Source organism: Oncorhynchus nerka, linkage group LG23 (assembly GCF_034236695.1).
Source record: "Oncorhynchus nerka isolate Pitt River linkage group LG23, Oner_Uvic_2.0, whole genome shotgun sequence".
In the NCBI taxonomy this organism is placed as follows: domain Eukaryota; kingdom Metazoa; phylum Chordata; class Actinopteri; order Salmoniformes; family Salmonidae; genus Oncorhynchus; species Oncorhynchus nerka.
Window position 1 is genome coordinate 37,388,985 of NC_088418.1, and position 13,552 is coordinate 37,402,536.

Below are 13,552 nucleotides of genomic sequence, written 5' to 3' on the forward strand. Positions count from 1 at the left end.
CTCAGCAGATGAAGTACAGAGTATTTGAACTGAAACCTGGTCAACTGCTTGGAAGATAGCTATGCTCACAAGTGTACCACCAACACTCACGTGATTCACTGTGGCCTGGCAAAATCGACCTATCAATCCATGTCCTCACCGTCATTGCTGGCGACTGCAAAAAATGTCTTTGATAAAAATGGCTCGTTGGTCTAGGGGTATGATTCTTGCTTCGGGTGCGAGAGGTCCTGGGTTCAAATCCCGGACGAGCCCATTTGTTGAGCCTTTAACAATCGTAGACAGTCGTTTCTTGGGCAACTGGTTGGAGGGGCAACTGCCACCACTGGAGCGCAGGACCAGGTGGATGAGTGATTAAGGCAATGGACTGCTAATCCATTGTGCTCTGCACTAGTGGCTTCAGCATCGCACAACATTTATTAATTTCTTCCTTGGTTAAAAAATCTGTCATTTTACCGGGACATAGGTTACCTTCAGACGAGTCCCGTGACACTTGTGGGGGTCGTAGAGCAAAACTGAGAACAGCATTGTGTTTGTGAGAGTCTCCCCTTTCCATGGAATGGTCAAACTATTTTGTAGGTCAAACAGTTCGGAAGCTACAGCCATTTGTATGAGAAGACAGATTTTAGGGATGTGTCATGTTTTGACAAACATTGCTCTCGCTCTGCCACATTTCACCAAAGATGCAGAGGTGTGACATCAGCAGTTATGGAGGTTTGAGAAGCATCCAGTGCAAAATAAGTCACATTTCTAGTTTAAAACAGACAGATTCCAATGATGTTTTTTATTTTTATTTACATACCGGTGCGTCAATCGGATCAAATGAAATGAGATCCAATTGATTTTGATGTCTACTTTTTCATTTTTAAAATCTACATTTAGCTTTTCTTCATTTGTTTCTTGCTGTTACAGCTAATGAAGATTGAATCTGAAAGACTCAGCAGATGAATTACAGAGTATTTGAACTCAAACCTGGTCAACTGCTTGGAAGATAGCTATGCTCACAAGTGTACCACCAACACTCACGTGATTCACTGTGGCCTGGCAAAATCGACCTATCAATCCAAATGTCCTCACCGTCATTGCTGGCGACTGCAAAAAATGTCTTTGAAATAAAATGGCTCGTTGGTCTAGGGGTATGATTCTCGCTTTGGTGCGAGAGGTCCCGGGTTCAAATCCCGGACGAGCCCATTTGAAGAGCCTTTAACAATCTGAGACAGGCGGATCTTGGGCAACTGGTTGGAGGGGCAACTGCCACCACTGGAGCGCAGGACCAGGTGGATGAGTGATTAAGGCAATGGACTGCTAATCCATTGTGCTCTGCACTAGTGGCTTCAGCATCGCACAACATTTATTAATTTCTTCCTTGGTTAAAAAATCTGTCATTTTACCGGGACATAGGTTACCTTCAGACGAGTCCCGTGACACTTGTGGGGGTCGTAGAGCAAAACTGAGAACAGCATTGTGTTTGTGAGAGTCTCCCCTTTCCATAGAATGGTCAAACTATTTTGTAGGTCAAACAGTTCGGAAGCTACAGACATTTGTATGAGAAGACAGATTTTAGGGATGTGTCATGTTTTGACAAATATTGCTCTCGCTCTGCCACATTTCACCAAAGCTGCAGAGGTGTGACATCAGCAGTTTATGGAGGTTTGAGAAGCATCCAGTGCAAAATAAGTCACATTTCTAGTTTAAACAGACAGATTCCAATGATGTTGTTTTTTTTATTTACATACCGGTGCGTCAATCGGATCAAATGAAATGAGATCCAATTGATTTTGATGTCTACTTTTTCATTGTTAAAATCTACATTTAGCTCTTTCTTAATTTGTTTCTTGCTCTTACAGGTAATGAAGATTGAATCTGAAAGACTCAGCAGATGAATTACAGAGTATTTGAACTCAAACCTGGTCAACTGCTTGGAAGATAGCTATGCTCACAAGTATACCACCAACACTCACGTGATTCACTGTGGCCTGGCACAAATCGACCTGTCAATCCAAATCCTCACCGTCATTGCTGGCGACTGCAAAAAATGTCTTTGATAAAAAATGGCTCGTTGGTCTAGGGGTATGATTCTCGCTTTGGGTGCGAGAGGTCCCGGGTTCAAATCCCGGACGAGCCCATTTGTTGAGCCTTTAACAATCTGAGACAGTCGGATCTTGGGCAACTGGTTGGAGGGGCAACTGCAGAGCGCAGGACCAGGATGAGTGATTAAGGCAATGGACTGCTAATCCATTGTGCTCTGCACTAGTGGCTTCAGCATCGCACAACATTTATTAATTTCTTCCTTGGTTAAAAAAATCTGTCATTTTACCGGGACATAGGTTACCTTCAGACGAGTCCCGTGACACTTGTGGGGGTCGTAGAGCAAAACTGAGAACAGCATTGTGTTCGTGAGAGTCTCCCCTTTCCATAGAATGGTCAAACTATGTTGTAGGTCAAACCGTTCGGAAGCTACAGACATTTGTATGAGAAGACAGATTTTAGGGATGTGTCATGTTTTGACAAATATTGCTCTCGCTCTGCCACATTTCACCAAAGCTGCAGAGGTGTGACATCAGCAGTTATGGTAGGATTGAGAAGCATCCAGTGCAAAATACGTGACATTTCTAGTTTAAAACAGACAGATTCCAATGGGGATTTTTTATTTTATTCACGTACCGGTGCGTCAATCGGATCAAATGAAATGAGATCCAATTGATTTTGATGTCTACTTTAAAAATAAAAAAAATCTACATTTAGCTCTTTCTTCATTTGTTTCTTGCTGTTACAGCTAATGAAGATTGAATTTGAAAGACTCAGCAGATGAATTACAGAGTATTTGAACTCAAACCTGGTCAACTGCTTGGAAGATAGCTATGCTCACAAGTATACCACCAACACTCACGTGATTCACTGTGGCCTGGCACAAATCGACCTGTCAATCCAAATCCTCACCGTCATTGCTGGCGACTGCAAAAAAAGGCATTAGATAAAATGGCTCGTTGTTCTAGGGGTATGATACTCGCTTTGAGTGCAAGAGGTCCTGGGTTCAAATCCTGGACGAGCCCATTTGTAGAGCCTTTAACAATCAGAGACAGGCAGTTCTTGGGTAACTGGTTGGAGTGCTGAACGAGGTGGATGAGTGATAAAGGTGATGGACTGCTAATCCATTGTGCTCTGCACTTGTGGGTTCAGTATCGCATGACATTGATTCCCTGGGTAAAAAATCTGATGTTTTAACCGGTAAATAGGTTACCTTCAGACTACTCCCGTGACCCTTGTGGGGGTCGGAGAGCAAAAGTGAGAACAGCATTGTGTTTGTGAGAGTCTCCCCTTTCATGGAATGGTCAAACGATTTTGTAGGTCAAACTGTTTGGAAGCTACAGCCATTTGTATGAGAAGACTGATTTCCGGGATGTGTCATGTTTTGACAAACATTGCTCTCGCTCTGCCTTATTTCACCAAAGATGCAGAGGTGTGACATCAGCGGTTATGGAGGTTTGAGAAGCATCCAGTGCAAAATAAGTGACATTTCTAGTTTAAAACAGACAGATTCCAATGGGGATTTTTTATTTTATTATTAGCGTACCGGTGCATCAATCGGATGAAATTAAATGAGATCCAATTGATTTTGATTTTTTTTAATCTACATTTAGCTCTTTCTTCATTTGTTTCTTGCTGTTACAGCTAAGGAAGATTGAATCTGAAAGACTCAGCAGATGGATTACAGAGTATTTGAACTGAAACCTGGACAACTGCTTGGAAGATAGCTATGCTCACAAGTATACCACCAACACTCACGTGATTCACTGTGGCCTGGCAACAAATCGACCTATCAATCCATGTCCTCACCGTCATTGCTGGCGACTGCAAACAATGTGTTGAAATAAATGGCTCGTTGGTCTAGGGGTATGATTCTCGCTTTGGGTGCGAGAGGTCCCGGGTTCAAATCCCGGACGAGCCCCATTTTTGAAGAGCCTTTAACAATCTGAGACAGGCGGATCTTGGGCAACTGGTTGGAGGGGCAACTGCAGGAGCGAGGACCAGATGAGTGATTAAGGCAATGGACTGCTAATCCATTTCACTCTGGTATTTAGTGTCATGGCAGGAATCTGTGAGTGGGAGGTATGGGAGGAGTCGGCAGTAGGGAGTAATCATTACCCTATAGTATGCACAGTAGACCGGAGGGAGGAGGACATGTCAGTGGATGAGTAGGCAGGTGGATGTTCGGAAGGGCAAAGTGGGACCAGCTTCAGGAGGTGATGGAATGAGAGAGGACGTGGATAGTGTGAATAACTGTTTGAGAACATCTTTAGTGGGGGCAGCTACTGAGGCTATACCTAAGACTTCAGGCATTGGGAGGAGGAAAGCAGCCCCGTGGTGGACGGAGGAGTGAGTGGCAATGGTGAGGAGTAGGAACAGGGCATTTAGAGTACTGAAAAGGACACATAACTTCCAACATCTGATTCAGTATAAGCAGGCCCGGGCCTGACGAGGACAACTATCCATCACACAAAGAGGTCATGTTGGCGTTGGTTCTGTGACACCACTAGAAGGGTGACACCAGTAGGAAAAGTGTGGGGGATGATTAGGAGGATGAAAGGGGTGAGAAAGGAGTGGTATTATCCATTGTTGACGAGTGGGGAGGATATGGCAGTAACAGATGAAAAGGAAAAGGCAGAGATGATGACCAAAGCCTTTGTCCAAGTGCATAGCTAGGCAAATTTGTCAGAGGAGGGGCAGAGGAGGAGAGAGAATGAGAGGGGAGCACTGAAGAATGCTGGATAGGAGGAAAGATGTACAGTACTAGTCAAAAGTTTGGACACACCTACTCATTCCAGGGATTGTCTTTATTTGTACTATTTCATACTTTCTAGAATAATAGTGAAGATATCAAAACTTTGAAATAACACATATGGAATCTTGTACTAACCAAAAAAGTGTTAAACAAACATTTTAGATATTAGATTCTTCAAAATAGCCACCCTTTGCCTTGATGACAGCTTTGCACACTCTTGGCATTCTCTCAAACAGTTTCACCTGGAATGCTTTTCCAACAGTCTTGAAGGAGTTCCCACATATGCTGAGCACTTATTGGTTGTTTTTCCTTCACTCTGCAGTCCAACTCATCCCAAACCATCTCAATTGGGTTGAGGTCGGGTGATTGTGGAGGCCAGGTCATCTGATGCAGCACTCCATCACTCTCCTTCTTGGTCAAATAGTCCTTACACAGCCTGGAGGTGTGTTGGGTCATTGTCCTGTGGAAAAACAAATGATAGTCCAACTAAGCCCAAACCAGACGGGATGGCGTATCGCTGCAGAATGCTGTGGTAGCCATGCTGGTTAAGTGTGCCTAGAATTCTAAATAAATCACTGACCGTGTCACCAGCAAAGCACCCCCACACCATCACATCTCCTTCTCCATGCTTCATGGTGGGAACCACACACGTGGAGATCATCTGTTCACCTAGAATTCTTCTCAAAAAGACACAATGTTTGAAACCACAAATCTCAAATTTGCACTCATCAGACCAAAGAACAGATTTCCACCGGTCTAATGTCCATTGCTCATGTTTCTTGGATTGGGGGAGACGAAGCAACGAAGAGCCGTCTCCAGGTCCTGACTGGGGGTGAAAACCAGAGGACAGGCTGGCCGATGACCCAATAAGGGTGCAGAATGCCTTCCAGAACCGGGATGAGAACTGAGGACCACAATCGGAGACCATGTCGACTGGAAGTCCATGGATCCGGAAGACGTGCTGCACCATGACATGAGCTGTCTCCTTGGCTGAGGGTAACTTGGGAAGGGGAATTAAACGGGCGGCTTTAGAAAACCTATCCACCACCGTCATGATCGTGGTGCTGCCATCTGATGGAGGGAGATCAGTAACAAAGTCCAGGGATATATGTAACCAGGAGCGATGAGGAACAGGGAGCCTGGATGGCAGGTCAGTCTCGAGGAATGTGACCATTCCAGGCAGAGTCCTGGACAAACATCCGGTAAGCCGGACCCCCCCCCCCCCCCCCCCCGGGAACACTGCGCCTTAGGCACCAGGCTCTCTATACCCCAGACAAGTGCAGCTGCTAGACAGGAGGTAGGGAGGATGGTCTCGGGGTCAGACGGAGTAACAGCGTGAGAGTACGTCAGGCTTCACATTCTTGGACCCCGGGCGGTAGGAGAGAGGGAAATTGAAATGGGTGAATAACAGGGCCGAACGAGCCTTCCTAGAATTGAGGAGCTTGGCGGTACAGAGATATTACAGGTTCTTATGGTCAGTCCACACTAAGATTGGATGTTCTGCCCCCTCCAACCAGTACCTCCACCCCTCCAACGCCAGGAGTTCTCGATTTCCCACATCTTAATTCCTCTCAGCAGGGGTAAGACAATGGGAGAGAAAAGCGCAGGGGTGCAGCTTTTGGTCCTGGTCAGAGCGCTGAGACAGGGTGGCCCCCACTCTGACATCTGAGGCGTCGACCTCCACCACAAACTGGTCCGAATGGATTAAGATGGGGGCTGTAGTGAATCAATGTTTGAGGTCCGAGAATGCCCAGTCAGCTGCTGGAGAACACATGAATAGGACCTTGGGAGAGGTGAGTGCTGAGAGGGGGGAAGCCAGGGTGCTGTAACCCTGGGTGAAGCGGCGGTAGAAGTTAGCAAATCCCAGGAAATATTGCAGCTGCACTATGGATGTGGCTTGAGGCCAATCCACCACCGCTCTCACCTTGTCTAGATCCATCTGTATATGTCCTGCAGCAATGACGTATCATAGGAAGGAGATGGTGGAGCGATGTAATTCACACTTGTCTGCTTTAATACAAATCTGGTTATCCAGGAGACCCTGAAGGATCTGTTGGACATGCTCTTGAGCTGAACAGGAAAACACAAGGACGTCGTTGAGGTAGACAAACACAAACCGGTTCAGCATGTCCCAGAGCACATTGTTGACCAGTGCCTGGAGCGTTGGTCAGTCCAAATGACATGACAAAGTACTCATAGTGCCCGCTAGCCATGTTAAAGGCTGTCTTCCCGTATCCGAACCAGATGGTAGGCGTTCCGAAGATCCAATTTTGAGAAGACGGCCAAGGAGATTTTTAACCGTGATGTAATTAAGGCCCCAATAGTCGATACACGGGCACAGGGTTTTGTCCTTCTTCTCCACAAAGAAAAACCCTGTGCCCGTGTATCGACTATTGGGGCCTTAATTACATCACGGTTAAAAATCTCCTTGGCTGTCGAACCTCTTCAGGGAGCGACCGTCTTCTCAAAATTGGATCTTCGGAACGCCTACCATCTGGTTCGGATACGGGAAGACAGCCTTTAACATGGCTAGCGGGCACTATGAGTACTTTGTCATGTCATTTGGACTGACCAACGCTCCAGGCACTGGTCAACAATGTGCTCTGGGACATGCTGAACCGGTTTGTGTTTGTCTACCTCAACGACGTCCTTGTGTTTTCCTGTTCAGCTCAAGAGGCTTCCGAGGCTTCTCCCAGGCCTGCAGGAAGATGTCCCGGGTCAGGCTGTGCCGACTTAAGACACTGGACATGGCGGAATGGGCTCCAACCCACGATAGAACCAGTAGCCCAGTTGATCAGGGGATTGTGCTCCTGGAGCCATGAATACCCCAAAACCACAGGTACATTAGGAGATTCTATGAGATGGAACTGCATAGACTCACTGTGATTTCCTGATACTCGCAGGTTGATGGGAACCGTATTGCAGGTGACTCTGCCAATAGAGCGCCCATCCAGCGCTCTGACGTCCATGGGAATGGAGAGGGGTTGAGTGGAGATTCCCAGCTCCGACACCAAGGTAGCGTCGTTAAAGCTCTCGTTGGCCCCAGAGTCAATGAGCACACAGAAAGAAATATAATGTCCTGTAGTCCCACAATACAGACAGCTCATGGTGCTCAACCTGCGTAAATGTTCATCCAGAGACAATCTAGCCCTTCCCAGTAGCTTGTGCTCTGTAGGAGGCGAGTCGACTGCCCTCTGTGATTCCCGTGAGCACTCGGGTGACCTCGGATTCTCTCGGTAAGGTAGACGTTGGGAACTTCCGGGATTCCTCTGAGGCAAGGTGGGAGCAGCGGACAAGCGAGTGTGACTTGGAACAGACCTCCTGTCCCTTCTATGTTCCAGTAGCCGCCCATCGATCCTTAAGGTCAATGCGACGAGGGAGTCGAAATCCATGGGAAGCTCCCGGGCTGCGAGCTCATCTTTAACCTCTGATAATCAGTGAAGGAACATGTTGAAAAGGGATTATGGATTCCAGGCACTCTCGGCTGCCAACGTGCAAAAATCCACTGCATAGCCTGCCACACTATGGGAGTCTTGATGTAGTTGGAGCAGCTGACGAGCAGCCTCGCTCCCATACAACGGATAATCTAACACTTTCGTACCTCCGCCACAAAATCCTCCAGACTGAGGCAATCAGTGGACTGTTGCTCTCACACTGCCGCAGCCCAGGCAAATGCCCTCCCGGACATCAGCTTTATGAGGTACGCTATCTTCGAGCTTTCCGAGGAGAACGAAGAAGGCTGCAGCTCGAAGATGAGGGAGCACTGGGAGAGAAAATCCTGGCAGGTTCCAGAATATCTAACATAGCGCTCCGGAGGAGGTAAGCGAGGTTCTAGGCTGGGAAGAAGCGCCGCTGGTGGCAGGGTTGCAAATAGTCTGGAGGATTACTGTTGTGGCTTGCTGCCTAGTAGGGAATCCGCGGAATTGCACCAGCAATGTACTGAATGCATGGTCATGGTGTTCTGCCAGGGTATGGAGTTCCTCCATAAGGCTTTGCAGTAACTCATTGTGTCTTCCAATGGTGGCTCCTTGGGAGGAGACAGCGTTGCGGAACAGGTCCGAGTCTGCTGGGTCAGTTATGGCTAGTTCCTACTATCAAGGCTCAGGCTAAGACCCAGATATAGACACAGGAGGCAGATAATACGCTTCTCAGAATATATTATAGTAGGGGCAGGTAAAAGGTAAGTCAAGGCAGGCAAAAAGTCGTAATCCAAATCAGAATCAGGCAGGTACAGGACGGCAGGCAGGTCAGAATTGGGAAAAACAAAAACTAGAGCACAGGAAACACGGGAAGACACCGATAGGACTTGACTTGGCGGGACAAGACGAACTGGCAACAGCCAAACAGAAAACGCAGGTATAAATACACAGGGAATAATGAGGGGAGGTGGAAGACACCTTGTGGGGGGTGGAGACAAGCACAAAGACAGGTGAAACATATCAGGGTGTGACAGGACTGTCGTTTCTCTTTGCTTACATTTACATTACATTTAAGTCATTTAGCAGACGCTCTTATCCAGAGCGACTTACAAATTGGTGCTTTCACCTTATGACATCCAGTGGAACAGCCACTTTACAATAGTGCATCTAAATCTTTTAAGGGGGGTGAGAAGGATTACTTTATCCTATCCTAGGTATTCCTTAAAGAGGTGGGGTTTCAGGTGTCTCCGGAAGGTGGTGATTGACTCCGCTGTCCTGGCGTCGTGAGGGAGTTTGTTCCACCATTGGGGGGCCAGAGCAGCGAACAGTTTTGACTGGGCTGAGCGGGAACTGTACTTCCTCAGTGGTAGGGAGGCGAGCAGGCCAGAGGTGGATGAACGCAGTGCCCTTGTTTGGGTGTAGGGCCTGATCAGAGCCTGGAGGTACTGAGGTGCCGTTCCCCTCACAGCTCCGTAGGCAAGCACCATGGTCTTGTAGCGGATGCGAGCTTCAACTGGAAGCCAGTGGAGAGAGCGGAGGAGCGGGGTGACGTGAGAGAACTTGGGAAGGTTGAACACCAGGGGTTGTAGGGGTTTAATGGCACAGGCAGGGAGCCCAGCCAACAGCGAGTTGCAGTAATCCAGACGGGAGATGACAAGTGCCTGGATTAGGACCTGCGCCGCTTCCTGTGTGAGGCAGGGTCGTACTCTGCGGATGTTGTAGAGCATGAACCTACAGGAACGGGCCACCACCTTGATGTTAGTTGAGAACGACAGGGTGTTGTCCAGGATCACGCCAAGGTTCTTAGCGCTCTGGGAGGAGGACACGATGGAGTTGTCAACCGTGATGGCGAGATCATGGAACGGGCAGTCCTTCCCCGGGAGGAAGAGCAGCTCCGTCTTGCCGAGGTTCAGCTTGAGGTGGTGATCCGTCATCCACACTGATATGTCTGCCAGACATGCAGAGATGCGATTCGCCACCTGGTCATCAGAGGGGGAAAGGAGAAGATTAATTGTGTGTCGTCTGCATAGCAATGATAGGAGAGACCATGTGAGGTTATGACAGAGCCAAGTGACTTGGTGTATAGCGAGAATAGGAGAGGGCCTAGAACAGAGCCCTGGGGACACCAGTGGTGAGAGCGCGTGGTGAGGAGACAGATTCTCGCCACGCCACCTGGTAGGAGCGACCTGTCAGGTAGGACGCAATCCAAGCATGGGCCGCGCCGGAGATGCCCAACTCGGAGAGGGTGGAGAGGAGGATCTGATGGTTCACAGTATCGAAGGCAGCCGATAGGTCTAGAAGGATGAGAGCAGAGGAGAGAGAGTTAGCTTTAGCAGTGCGGAGGGCCTCCGTGATACAGAGAAGAGCAGTCTCAGTTGAATGACTAGTCTTGAAACCTGACTGATTTGGATCAAGAAGGTCATTCTGAGAGAGATAGCGGGAGAGCTGGCCAAGGACGGCACGTTCAAGAGTTTTGGAGAGAAAAGAAAGAAGGGATACTGGTCTGTAGTTGTTGACATCGGAGGGATCGAGTGTAGGTTTTTTCAGAAGGGGTGCAACTCTCGCTCTCTTGAAGACGGGAGGGACGTAGCCAGCGGTCAGGGATGAGTTGATGAGCGAGGTGAGGTAAGGGAGAAGGTCACCGGAAATGGTCTGGAGAAGAGAGGAGGGGATAGGGTCAAGCGGGCAGGTTGTTGGGCGGCCGGCCGTCACAAGACGCGAGATGTCATCTGGAGAGAGAGGGGAGAAAGAGGTCAGAGCACAGGGTAGGGCAGTGTGAGCAGAACCAGCGGTGTCGTTTGACTTAGCAAACGAGGATCGGATGTCGTCGACCTTCTTTTCAAAATGGTTGACGAAGTCATCTGCAGAGAGGGAGGAGGGGGGAGGGGAGGAGGATTCAGGAGGGAGGAGAAGGTGGCAAAGAGCTTCCTAGGGTTAGAGGCAGATGCTTGGAATTTAGAGTGGTAGAAAGTGGCTTTAGCAGCAGAGACAGAGGAGGAAAATGTAGAGAGGAGGGAGTGAAAGGATGCCAGGTCCGCAGGGAGGCGAGTTTTCCTCCATTTCCGCTCGGCTGCCCGGAGCCCTGTTCTGTGAGCTCGCAATGAGTCGTCGAGCCACGGAGCGGGAGGGGAGGACCGAGCCGGCCTGGAGGATAGGGGACATAGAGAGTCAAAGGATGCAGAAAGGGAGGAGAGGAGGGTTGAGGAGGCAGAATCAGGAGATAGGTTGGAGAAGGTTTGAGCAGAGGGAAGAGATGATAGGATGGAAGAGGAGAGAGTAGCGGGGGAGAGAGAGCGAAGGTTGGGACGGCGCGATACCATCCAAGTAGGGGCAGTGTGGGAAGTGTTGGATGAGAGCGAGAGGGAAAAGGATACAAGGTAGTGGTCGGAGACTTGGAGGGAGTTGCAATGAGGTTAGTGGAAGAACAGCATCTAGTAAAGATGAGGTCGAGCGTATTGCCTGCCTTGTGAGTAGGGGGAAGGTGAGAAGGTGAGGTCAAAAGAGGAGAGGAGTGGAAAGAAGGAGGCAGAGAGGAATGAGTCAAAGGTAGACGTGGGGAGGTTAAAGTCGCCCAGAACTGTGAGAGGTGAGCCGTCCTCAGGAAAGGAGCTTATCAAGGCATCAAGCTCATTGATGAACTCTCTGAGGGAACCTGGAGGGCGATAAATGATAAGGATGTTAAGCTTGAAAGGGCTGGTAACTGTGACAGCATGGAATTCAAAGGAGGCGATAGACAGATGGGTAAGGGGAGAAAGAGAGAATGACCACTTGGGAGAGATGAGGATCCCGGTGCCACCACCCCGCTGACCAGAAGCTCTCGGGGTGTGCGAGAACACGTGGGCGGACGAAGAGAGAGCAGTAGGAGTAGCGGTGTTGTCTGTGGTGATCCATGTTTCCGTCAGTGCCAAGAAGTCGAGGACTGGAGGGAGGCATAGGCTGAGATGAACTCTGCCTTGTTGGCCGCAGATCGGCAGTTCCAGAGGCTACCGGAGACCTGGAACTCCACGTGGGTCGTGCGCGCTGGGACCACCAGATTAGGGTGGCGCGGCCACGCGGTGTGGAGCGTTTGTATGGTCTGTGCAGAGAGGAGAGAACAGGGATAGACAGACACATAGTTGACAGGCTAGAGAAGAGGCTACGCTAATGCAAAGGAGATTGGAATGACAAGTGGACTACACGTCTCGAATGTTCAGAAAGTTAAGCTTACGTAGCAAGAATCTAATTGACTAAAATGATTAAAATGATACAGTACTGCTGAGGTAGGCTAGCTGGCAGTGGCTGCGTTGTTGACTTTGTAGGCTAGCTGGCAGTGGCTGCGTTGTTGACACTACACTAATCAAGTCGTTCCGTTGAGTGTAAAGTTTCTACAATGCTGCTATTCGGGGCTAGCTGGCTAGCTAGCAGTGTTGATTACGTTACGTTGCGTTAAAAGAACGACAATAGCTGGCTAGCTAACCTAGAAAATCGCTCTAGACTACACAATTATCTTTGAAACAAAGACGGCTATGTAGCTAGCTATGTAGCTAGCTACGATCAAACAAATCACACCGTTGGGACTGTAATGAAATGAAATGAAAATGTGATACTACCTGTGGAGCGAAGCGGAATGCGACCGGAATGCGAAAGTTCTATTCAGTAGACGTTGGCTAGGTGTTGGCTAGCTAGGAGTGACTCCTACGTTAAGGACGACAAATAGCTGGCTAGCTAACCTCGGTAAATTAAGATAATCGCTCTAAGACTACACACTCTAAACTACACAATTATCTTGGATACGAAGACAGCAAAGACAACTATGTAGCTAGCTAACACTACACTAATCAAGTCGTTCAGTTGAGTGTGATAGTTACTACAGTGCTACGGTAGACGGTGAACGTTAGCTAGCTGGCTAGCTGCTGGGCAGATAGGAGGACGACGAAATACGATAATTACGCAATTATCTTTGATACAAAGACGGCTATGTAGCTAGCTAAGAAGAAATTGCTAAGATTAGACAAATCAAACCGTTGTACTATAATGAAATGTAATGAAATGTAATGAAAAGTTATACAACCTGCAGACCGAAGCAGACCGAAGCGCGGATGCGACCGCTCGCTCCAACCCGGAGGAGGGCTTATTTGATCTGTTCTTGCCATAATATGGACTTGGTCTCTTACCAAATGGGGCTATCTTCTGTATACCACCTCTACCTTGTCATAACACAACTGATTGTCTCAAATGCATTAAGAAGGAAAGAAATCCCACAAATTAACTTTTAACAAGGCACACTGTTAATTGAAATGCATTCCATGTGACTATTTAATGAAGCTGGTAGAGAGAATGCCAAAGCTGTCATCAAGGCAAAGGGTGGCTGCTT

At 48.3% G+C, this 13,552-nt stretch overlaps 3 non-coding genes across 3 annotated transcripts; all 3 read left to right on the plus strand.

The window, feature by feature from the left end:
* Nucleotides 1–180: 180 nt before the first annotated feature.
* On the plus strand, nt 181–252 carry trnap-cgg (transfer RNA proline (anticodon CGG)). The gene has a single exon. It is a non-coding gene; the product is annotated as a tRNA-Pro (tRNA).
* Nucleotides 253–2,050: 1,798 nt separating this feature from the next.
* Nucleotides 2,051–2,122, plus strand: trnap-ugg (transfer RNA proline (anticodon UGG)). The gene has a single exon. It is a non-coding gene; the product is annotated as a tRNA-Pro (tRNA).
* A 1,752-nt stretch (nt 2,123–3,874) lies between these two features.
* On the plus strand, nt 3,875–3,946 carry trnap-ugg (transfer RNA proline (anticodon UGG)). Its single transcript has one exon. It is a non-coding gene; the product is annotated as a tRNA-Pro (tRNA).
* Nucleotides 3,947–13,552: the final 9,606 nt, after the last annotated feature.